At 44.9% G+C, this 13,761-nt stretch overlaps 2 pseudogenes; one reads left to right on the top strand and one right to left on the bottom strand.

Moving 5' to 3' along the window:
* Nucleotides 1-7,951: 7,951 nt before the first annotated feature.
* LOC144365925 (transmembrane protein 192 pseudogene) lies at nt 7,952-8,759 on the bottom strand (annotated as a pseudogene).
* Nucleotides 8,760-10,366: 1,607 nt separating this feature from the next.
* On the top strand, nt 10,367-11,258 carry LOC144365830 (putative vomeronasal receptor-like protein 4; annotated as a pseudogene).
* The last annotated feature ends 2,503 nt before the right edge of the window (nt 11,259-13,761 follow it).

Below are 13,761 nucleotides of genomic sequence, written 5' to 3'. Positions count from 1 at the left end.
TAAATGGTTTACTCCATTCACCTCTGTCCAGGTTTGGGTTCTGAATACCATTTTCTGATACAAAGGAAGAAGAGCGTTTAACACAGAGAAGGTTTCAGGGCTAATTCAGAGAAAGGTAAGATGAGACTGAGCTTCTATTATGTCACAAGGTAAAGAAGGGATCCAAGAGGGACAGGCATGCCAACTAGGGGGCCAGCTTGCAGGGCTCTGCTGGCCAAAGTGAGAAAATCTGAGTCAAACTGAGTAATGACATAAGATGACATCACCTTCCCATGAACCAAGATCACAAAGGTGCACAATGAACATAAGTGAACCAAGGAAAGGGAAATCTCTAACTTGCATGGAAAACACAAAAGATAAATGCAAAAGGAGAGCAGTGAAATTAGAAAATCGCCCTTTGCAACATCCTAACAACAATTTCTCCAGGAAGAGACCATGAGTGCATGCTCAGACCAGTGGGTGAGGGTTTAGGTGTCACGGGAATCAACATGGCCTGGATGTGTCTCCCCCATGACTTACTCATGCCAAAGAATGAAGAGTCACGTGGCGCTGCACACCAGACAGACACCTGTGGACACAGAGGGTAGCAGCGCAGTTCAGAGAGGACCCTCCAGCAGCACGCAGCCCGGAAAGTTGTGGTCAGTGCTCAGTGCCCTTCTCTACTGCACCTGCCCAGGGCTCTCCTGAGTCTAAGCTCCAGGAAAAGTGGGAGAAGTCCATTGAAAGGAGACTGTAAAAATGTCATCTCTGTGCATTTTCAAGATGTTCTTCAAACACAGGACACGATCCCTGATGGCCAGCACTGGGGCCTGTGCCTTCAGAGCACTTTCTGAACATAGAAAGAAAGAAAGGTGGGCAGTAAAATGAAGGAAAGGAGGGAGGGAAGACAGCAATCCACATGGACTGATGTAGAGCAGCCCTTTTGTTCAGAAGCTGAAGACAACAGACCTGGGTGACTTGGCACTAGGCTAGCTGAGGACAGGGTTATGCACAAGCTCAAATGCCACCACTGCCCTGTGGGAGTGAAGACATGACCCCTCCCTGGGGCCCCAGCCTCTTGCTATCCCAGACTTAACTGGGGATTCCTACTCCAAGAGCCACTCTCACCTCCACAATGCACAACTCAAGTGGCCCCCCTTTCTCCACAGAAAAGTCTTAACTGGGCTCCTCCAGAAATCTTCACCATGGCTCCTTTTAGGACTGTCAGCAAAGGAGTCTCTGCAAAAGAGTTCAATGTAGATAAACTTCCTATTTTCATGTTGCCCTGTTTATTTGGCCACTGGCCAGGAATTTTCCAGCAATCCAGGGGCTGGACACCCATTACTAGTTTTTCACAAACATACTCAGTACAGTAGTTTGTAGAAATGTGAAAACAAGCCTCTGGCCCTGAGCTGGGCTTCACAGAGATGTGTACATTTTTAGGATGAGTTACCAACTGGGCTCCATGGTAACAGCTGGCAGGTGGTGGAAAGAGAGGGGAGAAGAAGCTCTCCCCTTCTCAGGGGCTGTCCTTCAAGGGTTAACTTGCCCACAACAGTGAAAGGAAAAGCTGATTTTATGTGAACTTCTGAGGCCCTTCCCTGACATGCTGGGTATAAAACTGTGAAACTCCCTGAATTCAGGGTTCAGGGATTGATTAATTACAGCAAAAGCTGTGCCCTCTGAGCCTGGCTGCTGTCTTTGGTGCCTCTTCTGTCCCTAGAACACAGCACCACATACCTAGTGAGTGCTCCTCCCTGAGCCCTCTTGATAAGCCTGACTGGGCCCAGGCTTTACTGAGAGGTCCCTGTGTTCACTCAGGGGGGACTCAGACCTGTCCTGGGGTCGCTCCTAGGTAGCATCCCCTGGTTCCTGGTTTACTGCTTTTGTCAGAAAGAAGTAAACATAGTACGGAGTGGAGGGATAGTATGTACAAGTTAATTAAATCTTTCTAAAATTTCTCAGTTTCTAGACACGTGATTGCATGATTTTGAAACTTACAAATGAATTCAGTTAGAAGATAATTTATAACTCGTTTCTGTCTCTTCTCAGTGTCCTTCTGCTCAGCACAAAGCTATCACATGCTCTATTGGTAGAGCTGAAACATAATCTGGTTCTGCATTAATTTAAATAAAGAAATTCACTTTTATTCTTATCTATTGAAACAAAAATACATATTTGAGTGAAAATATATTTCTGGCAATAAGAAACCTGGCTCAGATCTAAAGGTTAATTGAAGAATCATGATTATCTGGTCTAGTGATTCAAGTCAGAATGTAATGCACAGTTCTGGCTTTAAGATATTTGATAAAGCCCCTCTGAAACTTTTTGATGCAATTTTACTAATTGGAAATAATCATGGTACTAAACATCAGAATCAATGTGCTTTACTTCTCTAGCCTGTACACATTGGGTGCTTTACTTCTCTAGTCTGTACACACTGGGTGCTTTACTTCTCTACCCTGTACACATTGGGTGCTTTACTTCTCTAGTCTGTACACACTGTGTGCTTCACTTCTCTAGCCTGTACACATTGGGTGCTTTACTTCTCTAGTCTGTACACACTGGGTGCTTTACTTCTCTAGCCTGTACACATTGGGTGCTTTACTTCTCTAGTCTGTACACACTGTGTGCTTCACTTCTCTAGCAGGTACACATTGGGTGCTTCACTTCTCTAGACTGTACACACTGGGTGTTTTATTTCTCTAGTAAACAATGGTGAAGGTCCTTCCCTTTGGTTTGGTTCGACCATGTCACACAGATTTTAAGTAACTCTTTATTATTGTGATGTCATATCTAAAATGGCTAGGAGCTCGTCATCTGAACTATGGCTCCCTGAGGATCAGGAGTGCTCCACCTACCCCAGTATCTAGAGGTCTACTCCCCTGAGACAGCCTCCTCATAACATCTGCACAGAGAACAAGACATGGGGGAGTCCCTATGCAGGTCCTTGGTTTGCCCTCAAAGAAGGAGAGCAGGACCTGGAGTGGCAGTGGTGACAAGATCTACAAGGTGGATCATGAAGACCAGATGCCTGAGCATTAAAGGTAGAGAAAGTATCTCAGTAAAAACCAGGTGCTTTGTGATGGCTGGCAAGAGTCAGTGGAGGTTCATGTTGATCTCAGTTTTCCTTAATGTGTGTGACTGTTTCTGAGAAGCAGGTCAGAACTCAGTCCACCACATCTACACTCCTCTGGAGTGGTAAGAAGAAAGCGATTAAGCATGGTGAGCGCTGTCTCATGTGGGATGGAGCTGGAGACAGAGACAGAACCTGGCAGCACTGGTCATCCAAGCCCACAGGCAGGCTGGGCACCCTGAGCTGATCCCACCTGTCCTGTCTTGTTTTCCTTCACCCTCCCAAGAGAAGGAGTCAGGTGGACAATGCAGCAGTTTTCCCTTTAAAAACTTCTAGAATATTTAAAAGAAAGATGGTCCAGACTTCCCAAATGGGGTGGAGTAGATAAACCTCCTAATTGAGGAACCCAAAAAGCCCTGTATGAGATCCAGCCAGCAATGCTCAATTCCAGACCCCTGAGAATCCATTTGTTGGGAAAAAATAGAGAAAATCTTGAAAATAGTCAGAAGAACACGTTGGTTATTAGTGTCCCATGGTTTCTTCTTGGTAGTGGATTCCACATAGTATCAATAAAAGTAATTCCATATAGCTCTGGAGAAGCAGAGCATTCCACAGGACTCGATGCAGTCCCTGGATGTGCTCTGAGGGGCTGGGCGTGCAGGGAGCAAGCACTTGTATAGGCAGAGGGTACAGAGTGTGGAGGGCACATTCCCAGGAGCCTACAGTGGGCGCAGGCAAGGGGACGTGGCTGCACCATGCACTGTGCCTAGTTCAGGTGGCACATACCTGCAGGTGTGGGGGGTTATGGATATTATTATAGTCAGAATATATAATGTTCCCTGTATTCAGAAGATATAATGCTCCCTCATCTATTGGACAGAAGATGATTTTGTGACTGGAAGCCTATCCCAGGCACATTAGGGCTCACAGTTCTCCAGAAACTGAGGACAAGGCCTGGTTTTCTTTCATGATTATACCCCTAAAGAGGGACCCAGGGCCTTGGGGAGAACCATCCTGGGTTATCAAACTAGCAAGAACATGGGGTAGCTTTTACTCAGATTTTCATGCATCTAAACTGGCAGAAAAAGAACTTACAGCTTTTTAAACAAAATATTCTTAAAAGTTGATGGAGGGAAGGGCTCTTATTGCAACCAGGATAATTAATCATTGCTGCTGATCACTTTGCATCTGACCTTAGATTTATTGTGTGCAACGTGCTGAGGTGGTGGGGCCTGGGTTCCCACAAATCAGGGAAGCACACTCAGGTGGCTCTTCTACTTGTGGCAGAACAGATTTGTTAGGGCAGGTGCCACTCTGGGCAATAGGAAGGAAGCCCAGTGGTCAGGAGCTGCCTCACGGGGCTGCCCATGCTTCCCTCCCCTCTGGTCTCACCAGGTGCCACATGTATTTTCATTCTCTTAAACCAAAAACTAGAGGGGTCCTCCTTGGCTTCAGAGTGGGCAATGGGCAGAAGGACAACTGTTGGGTATAGAAAAGTCACACCAGTGTCTTTGAGGCTTTAAATGGCAGGGCTGGGTTATTGAAAGTGGGTGTGGCTGGTGGACCATTCAGAGACTGAGACTAGTTAGTGGTTCAATATACAGAAAATAAAGCCACCACTCATAGCAGGGACCTTCATCTTCCAATGTGTATATGTAAAGCAAGGTGGCAATGTCCTGTCCTGCCCACGGTTGGGACTCTCAGGAAGCAGAGTTCCACTGCTGGTCATCACTTACTCTTTGTTTTAATTTTTTTGATGCTGGGAATTGGACCGGGGCCTTGTGCAGGCTAGGAGACCACCCCACCCTGAGCTACCCCCCAGCCCCTTGTTACTTTATTCCTGAGTGTAAAGAAGGACTGAGGAATAGTGAAGTGCCACATTCTGCTCCTCAGAATCTGTCCCTTCTGGCTCACAGCATGGAACTTTGGGAAGAGGAACAGAGGGACAGGATATGGAAACTGCAGGTAAAGGAACATTGCTACTTGTCGACTTTCACTGCACAAACTTCTCTCAAATAAGTAAGCCCTAATTATACCTGGGCTAACTCCTGAGCCACACAAACACAGTAATTGCAGAGGGAGAGGGAAAGTCATACTTCGGGGACTGAGGTCTGCAGGGTTTGTTCTCCCTGAGAGGTGACAGCTGTGAAAACCGGGTTCTTGGTGGTAGGTAGGGAGCAGAGAGCTCCCCAAATCCAGAAGGCACAGGCACACCCTGGGAAGCCACCTCTGGCCAGAAGCACTGCCCAGGTCTTCCTGCAGCACAGCCACCAAGGTGAGTGGAACTGAGGGTCGGATCTGCTCCCAGGCCAGGGACGTTTCCTCACAGCCCAGATCTTCCTCTGCCTGAGCCTGAGCAAGGGGGCTGCGGGGAGGGTCTGTAACTTAGCCTTCCCTCTTCTTCTGGTATCTACAGGCTGTGTTATCTGCAGGAATGCACCCGGGTCAGGAACACAAAGGGTCATTCCCAGCAGAGGTTCCTCAGCTGTGCAGGAGCAACTGTGACCCTGGGCACAGAGTGATTCACCAGAGAGCTCTGTGGTGGTCCAGAAACTAAAAAGCCAAACAGGCTCTGATTCTAAGGAGAGCTGTTGTCCTCAGCCCTCACATTGTCCTGCTCTAACTATCAGCTTTCTTCACCTTCCTAAGATTTCTTCCCTTAGTGTTTGGCTACTCAAGTGTCTACAAGGGGGCATTTCAACCCTTGCATTATATTACTGGGCCCATGAGCGTGTTGTCTTTAGGCTGAGGTGTTCTTCTGCAACAGCCTTAAACTCTGTGACCTCACACAGACTGAGCCACTCACGTAAGTCGGCTCCATTCATTACGTGCCTGTGTCAGAGGACCCATTAATAACAACTGCTATTTGAAATCATAATTTATGAGAATTCTGGCTATACTTTCATCAGTCTGTTTGTTACTATAATTTGAAGTAACACACTTTAAACTTAGCCCAGTATTATGCAGCAATGAGCATGACTTTAATATTTTTCTAGAGAAATTTGGACAGTAAGTGGATGTAGTCACCTGCCTCCTGTTTGGTGTGAGATCCTGGGGCATTGCACATCTATGTGAATGCAAAATCTGTCTTTACCATAGTGGAGTGGACTGCTGCCTAAGCAACTTGCCGTAATATAGTACTCTTCCTCCACGTGTTCTTCATTTCACTTCCTCCAGGTGAAAGAGTGTTGACCTACTGTGCATCCTGGAGGTGGGTCCCATTTCTGGCCAAGAGCCCCAGAGCGTGGGGAGGCTGGAGAGTGCTGGATAGATGGGAATCACTGGGAGGACACGGCAGATGGAAGAGCTCTGAGGAGTCCATCAGGACTCTGAGGCCCCTTGATGCAGTCGTTTTTATCATGCCCCCCTCTAAACAGTCACTCCAGGTTTGTCCTTGACACATTCCTTAAACTGCTGTGCCTCCATGAAACCTTGCACCATGAAACACTATGTGCTCCACACTGAGGCCAAGTGCTGCTTTCCTTAACCAACAGTTGCCATATTCAGTCTCCCTGTTCGCCAGGATATTAGACAAAGTTTAAAAACCAGTGTCTGACATTTCTAAAGACAGGGCTACCTGATACCGAACCTGGCAACAGCCTGTGGTTCTTTTTTTCTGTATAGAAACTGATATGACATTTTACTCCCATCACAATTTTCACATATAATCCAAGTCAAAATAAAGTGCTTTTTTTCTGTTTAGACAGATTTAAAATCATAGAAGGTTCCATTTCTATACTGAAATTAATGACCCAATGAAAGGATAATTAGTAGAGAAATACATGGCAACTTCTCGAAGAAGAGCAAAAATAAAGTGAAAGACATAAATCCTTTCAATTTTTCAGCTTTGGCCAATGGAAGGTACTCCCAAGGTAACAAGTACTGCTGGTTGGCGTCACACTGGTCCAGGTAATTTTCCCATCTTGTTTCAGAAGAACAGAACAATGCAGAATTTATAATGTTGATCACCCAGTGAGGCCTTGGTCCAACAGTGAAGAAACTCTGTATAAAAGCTGCATGGGGGCAAGGGGGTGCAGCTCAGTGGTAGAGAGCTTGCCTGGGGGGTGAAAAAAGAGGATGTGACACCAGTTGTTATTCAATATCACATGAGCATATAAAATACACAAGAAGGGTCTGCAGAGAAAAACATTAACCATAAGAAATAATGACTCCTTTCATCAGCTTAAGAGTTGGAAGAACTTGTGGGGTGTGGTGGTGCACACCTGTCATACCAGTGCCTTAGGAGGCTAAGGCAGGAGGATTATAAGTTTAAGGCCAGCCTCAGCAACTTCATGACACCCTGTCTCAAAATTTAAAATAAAATAAGTAGGAGACATAGCCTATTGGTAAAGTGCCCAAGTTCAATCCCCAGTACTTTCCCACTCCACAAAAGAAAGAACTTATTTAAACCCTGTGTAAAATAAATCATGTCAGATTTACTTTACAAATAGCCATATTATCACAGGGCTTTTGGGGGGGCAGTGGGGGTGTTGCTGTGGATTGAACCAGGGGCTTGTGCAGGCTAAACACATGTCCTACTACTGAGCTACATCCCCAGCTATTGGAGGGATCAAATATCATGTAGAAAAACTGTTGGCCATGGGATAATTGAACTGTACCTTCCATCCTAGGAAAAACCAAGAAGTTCAATTATTTAACAATGTACAAAACATACATTCTTCTCAGTTAGCAAAGTACTTCTACAAAGTACCTTTCAAATGACCCATAAGCCCCATCTACTAAACAGCCACACAGGTGAGAACCAAGTTCAAGTTTCCAACACACGCTACACAATGTTTTTCAGCAAGGGCTGTGGTTCCCTAGGGCAGCAGGACAGGCCGTCCTTCAGTCTGAGGGTGCTCTGAACTCTTCAGCCATGATCACACCTGTAGCCTCTCACGTCCTACTGGGCTGAGAGGCTAGGTCTGAGCAAGTGAGTGCCAACAGCCGCTGATTCAACAGGGCATTTTGTCGCTTCAAGTACACTATTGTGTCTCCTTGCTTTTCAACTATTTCTTCTAGACTTGAAATAGTCCTTAATCAAGTTTCTGAGGTAATGCTGCTGTGGAAAGCATAGATTTTTTTCTTCTTCAAGTACATCAGGCGGTGGTTTGGCTCTATTAAATTCTCTAATTTCACTGCATAAATGACCAGACAGGTCAGGGAGAAGAGCAGTTCCAGGGCCAGGATGGCCAGATGAGGACCAGGTGCAACCTGCTGGGCTCAGGAGAAGCATGCTGCATGCACAGTGTGAGGAGAAGCATCGTGTTCAGGTGGAGAGTGTCACCAGGGCGAGGCTCTTCAGATGCCTTGTGGTGTGGTAGATCTGGTTATAGCCACGGTTTCTCACTTTGCTGTGGTGATACTGAATGTAGCGATCCAGAAGTAAGTGCAGAATCCACAAAATGACTTTTCCTAGGATTATGACTGTCTGGACTTTCAGTGGGTTCGTGTAGTTTCCAGGGCACTTGTCCTCGTTTGGGTCGGGGTAAGAACAAAGCACACCTGTCAAGAACGTAAAATAACAAACACAACATGGGTAAACAGAAGATTTGCTATGGTGACTGTAGGGAGAGGGTGGAATCTGGGTCTAAATGAGCTCGTGAGGAGTGATGTGGGAGAAGCTGGGCATCCAGAGTGGGTCCTCTTCAATACTTTGTTTAATGTCCAGGGGACCATCCTCTATTGTGACCCCCGCCACCATTTTTCTACACCGGAGGCCGCAGCCCCCTGTAGCCTGACCTCTCCCCTGTGCCAAGGTGCACAGGCCCAGGAAAGTCACCACCTTCTGGGACCTGCGGCCCCACCCCGGACACCAAGCCTGTGGTTCTGCACCTCATGATGCCAGAGACGTTCAGAGCTGAGACCTACAAAGCAACCCTTTGAGGACTTGCAGTAAGTGGAGGAGGAAGCATTTTTAGGTTTGTTTTAAGTACAGAGAACATGTGCAATTTGGGGGTTTATTTCAAGCATCATGGTTTCTTTCACTTGGGAGAAACCAACCATACTTTCCTACAAGTTCCTAGGTTAGACTTGAGATCAGAGCACTTACATGTGAAAAGGTAGCATCCTGTCCATTTTTGCATGAGATCCGTGGGAATGCATAAAGATTCTTTAGCCCTAAAAGGTTGAAAATAGAGGCACAGGTAGCACAGGCTGCAGAGTTGAATGAAGTCAGTTCCCCCAGGGTTCGCAGCAGGTGTAAAATGCCCTCAGGTCCCCTACTCTAGGGATTTCTTTTCATGACAAAGGTCTCCCAACCTACTTTGTTATGAGCAGGTTTTACAAGGGGCTCCTCATCAGTAACTGCACTCCTGTCCAGACAGCACATAACCCATAGTTTATCCTCCTGGGTAATCTCATTGTCATCAGCACACCCAGAGCAGACCTAGACTTCCCTTAGAGCCCCTGAGGCCTGGGTGGGAATGGACATCTCCTGAGACTGTCACAGGCAGCCTCCATGGTCCTCTAGGGCACCCTCCCTGGCTGCAGCCTGTGGATTACGGGACCTTCTCAGGCTGGAGCCTGGTCCCTGGAGGTCACTGTTGATCAGCTTTGACCACTGGATCCTACATGGAAAGGTCATGCAGTCTGCCTACTTGAGGACTCTAAAAAGTGCTGGAAATCTAAGGCAGTAAGACCACAGGTCATTTTGGTATGTAGAGGTACAGAAATGTTAAGGGACTGTCATCAAAGACATAAAACTTGAAATCCTAAAAGCAAAACTGGAATTTCTTACATTCACAAAAGTGAGAGACAGAAAGGTCCATTCAACAAAATAAAAGGTGACACGGATTTTGAAACTGGCTGAATTTACAAGATGTTACATCATTTTATAAGTTCCTGGTGGGTGGTGGTGTGGGGAAGATAGTCAGGTCAAACATTAGTCCCTGGATTTAGAGAGAATAATTGAGAATATGCTAGCTTAAGTTTTAAAAAATGGAGAAATTCTGGTTGGTGAAATTTGGGTTAAATTCAACCTATAGGTCGAACATAGGAGGAATATTAAGGATTTGAACAAGTAGATTCGTTTTCCCAATATGGAGTTATAAAAAATGAATTGATGATGTAGAATTTTGGATATTCATTGTCAAGATGGCATCGGACACCATATAGAATGACCCATGAAGAATGACACAGAAAGTAAAGGCTTCTGGGACAAAGATTTGCAACAGTTTTCCATGTCCCAACAGCCTTTTCACTTTAAAAATTGTTGACTTGAATTCTTTTACAGATAACATTGAAATATTGCTGTGGCTTTCTTTGAACTGGTGTTTGCAGCATCCATTTTATTGTGCCTATGAGGATGACATGGTTGTGACCCTCGTCAAGGGGATAGTCATCGTCTTCCCAACAAGGCTTGGCTTTGGAGAACATCTTTGTTCTTGTGCATTACATTTGCATTTTAAAAGGCAGTGAGAAGAAACCTATACACCTTATTCTCATCCATTAGGCCTTCACCAATATTATAACCCTTTTCTCCAGGGGAATGCCAAAGATAGTAGCATTTTTTGCTTTGATGAATTTTCTGTATGATGTTGGCTGTAAGATACTGGGTTACCTGGAAAGAGTGGCCCGGGGCCTGTCCATCTGCACCACCAGTCTCCTCACAGTGGTCCAGGCCATCACCATCAGTCCCAGAGCCCCCAGGGAGAAGACTAAAACCCAGGTCTGCATGGCACATCCTTCCCCTCTTCCTCTTCTTTTGGTTACTCAGTTCCTTGATAAGCATGAACTTACTATTTTACATCAAAAACTTCAACAGCATGAACACATCAGAATTTATTAGAAGTGACAACTCCTGTTACTTTCAACCTCACAACTGGATAATCAGACGGATTTTTATTGTTCTCATGGTCCTTTGAGATGCTGTGTTCCAGGGTGTCATGAGCGGGGCCAGTGGCCACATGGTCTTCCTCCTCCACAAGCACCACCAGCACGTGCTCCACCTTCAGACCTCCAAGCTCCTCCACAGAACCCCCCTGAGGTGAAAGCCTCTCAATGTGTTCTTCTCTTAATGCTCTGCTTTCTCTTCCTTTATTGGACAGATTGCTTTCTGACTTTACTTCTAAATTTCTCCTTACACAAGGATTCCATAACAGAAATTACTCAAGAAACTCTGACTCTTGGTTACGCAACTGTCAGTCCCTTTGTGCTAATTTACAGAGATGGACATATGGTTGAATACAGGCGTCCTTCCTAAGGAAGACTTTGGGAAAATGTCAGATTTACAGATCCTTTCAAGTGTGTCTGCTTGAATCATCCTCAGTTTGTATTGCTGTATGTGACACAAAATCAAGCAAAGGCAGCCAGGTCATACAGTGGTGCATTCTCATGCCACAAAGCTGGTGACAGTCCCCATCTGTCACAGAGGTCACAGGAAGCTGGAGGACCCAGCTGTCTTTTCATTCTCCTTGTGCCATCCTTCAGGTAGTGGCTGATGTGAGATAGCTCTGGTACTACCACCACTTCTTCTTGTAAGATGAAAGCAAATTTGGAAACTTATATGAGAGTAACAAATATTTCTTACATATTCACCTTTTACCTCAGAATTTCACTTCTAGGATGCAGTCTTCCAGCTATACTTGCTCACATAAAACATAAACCATGGAAATATTGTACTACACTGTGTTATTTTTAAAACCAGTGGCAATATCCAGTAAAACAGCCATATCTATTTTACTAGTTCACAATATATCATAGATATTCATCCACCCAGTGTGATTTTGTTAGAGTTGTGGAAGAGTGAACAAGTTGAAAGTGTGTTCGTATGCATTGATACCTCAGATTCAAAAAGTGATGCAGCATAATAGCATTTGAAGTGGAATATAACAATACACATAATTTGATGATGTTTATTGAACTTGTGAAAGAACCAGCCTTTCCACACCATGTTGATGTGCAATCATGTCTAACATGCAGGTATGACTAATGAGAAATCTTTGTGGAGCAATAATATTTAAAATTGAATAGAATAATATGAATCATTGCACCTGTCTACTTTGCAGATTTTCTCAAGAACATAAAACTTCAAAGAGTAGATGTGTGTTTTGAGAGAAACCAGGTAAATGGAGGCACATTTTTCTCTCTACATTTTCTGACCTACTAATTATTAAATGCATTTTTAACAGATAAATAAGAAGTAAATGTTGAGCACAATTCATGATATTTTAAATACGCTGCTTGTTAAAGCCTCTTCTCTGCCTGGGCTGTGGTCCTGACGTCAGTGGTCCACAATAGGTTCTGATTGTTAATTAAGTGAAGAAATCTCTTTGTATTTTTCTTAGATTTCAACCCCAAAAGATGGCATTGTTTTGCCATTATGATATTTGAGTAAGCCCTTAAAAATTGTGATTTTATTTTACTTATTTCACTTACCCACACTTCAAAACACTAGAAATGACATCGAGCCTCATGCTTCATTGCCAAATGCGCGTCTTCTTCAACTCCCCTCTGACCTGAGATGCTTGGGGTCTTATTCTCTATAAACAATGGTGAAGGGCTCTTCTTTGTGGCTTCATGGTAACATGTCCACACAGAGGGTACTAATTAGTGTTATTCTGTCACACTCTATAATGACGGGAGCTCATCTTCCTCAGACGACCATGGCTTGATGGAACACAGGGAGTGGACTCTCCATCCACAGCCATCTCCCAATAGCTGGCATCGAGAGCAGGACCCACTGAGCCATCCCTGAGTAAGTCCTTGGCTATGGACACAAAGGGCAGCAGTGCAAATCCTGGACGTCAGGTGGGAATCCCAAACATCAATTCCCATGGCCATATTGGAAAACGCATGGGAATTCCACAAAGAATTAAAAGGTAGACAGAAATTTCCCAAGCAAACAGAGCAAAGCAGAACACAGTGTTACTGTTATAGAATTCAAAGTGGCCTGCAAAGCTCCAGTAATCAGAGCAGCATGGCATTAGCCTAACAAAGATGCTGACACTGGTGGACAGAGAAGAGGGTGTGGGGTCAATGCATGGATCTGCAGCCAGCTGGCCTTCAACAGAGATGCTAAGGAGAGGCAGGAGAGAAACAGCCTTTTCAATATGGTGGTGGCAAAATTGCTTATTCACTGGAGAAGAAAGAACGTTAGCAGAAGAAAACAGAAGGGAGAGACCTAGGGCCTTGGAATAGTTAGGAATTTCCCAAGCAGACATGGAGAACAGGAAAGACAAGCAAAAATAAATAGATTTACATCAAATTAACTCACTTCTGAAAAGCAAAACACTCAGCGAGTTGCATAAACAACCCATAGAAGGGCTGAAAATGTCTGTAATGAACACCTCACACAGGTTAATAATTCTCTCTCTCTCTCTCTCTCTCTCTCTCTCTCTCTCTCTCTCTCTCTCTCTCTCGATATTCAAGGTCAAGGTGTATGTGTAGCTCACCAGTAGAGTGCTCACCTGCCATGGGAAAGACCCTGGGTTCTTACTGCAAATAGGACAAACTAACTGACAGTCCAGTAAAAGAAGCCTCAGTATCTGACGTGTGCCCTGATTTCCACACTATACGGTGTCCACATGCACAGATGCATCACTTTGTATCCCACAAGTAGGGTACTTCCATGTGTGAATACAATGAAGAAATAGATACAAGGAAAAGCTATGAGTTCCTGGGGATTGAACCCAGGGACACTTAACTATTGAGTGGCATCCCAGCCCTTTTTCCTTTTTATTTTGATAGGGGTCTCACTGAGTTGC

This window comes from Ictidomys tridecemlineatus, chromosome 8, assembly GCF_052094955.1.
Source record: "Ictidomys tridecemlineatus isolate mIctTri1 chromosome 8, mIctTri1.hap1, whole genome shotgun sequence".
Lineage (NCBI taxonomy): Eukaryota > Metazoa > Chordata > Mammalia > Rodentia > Sciuridae > Ictidomys > Ictidomys tridecemlineatus.
The sequence above is the reverse complement of the archived record's forward strand: the minus strand, read 5'-3'. Positions and strand labels throughout refer to the sequence as shown.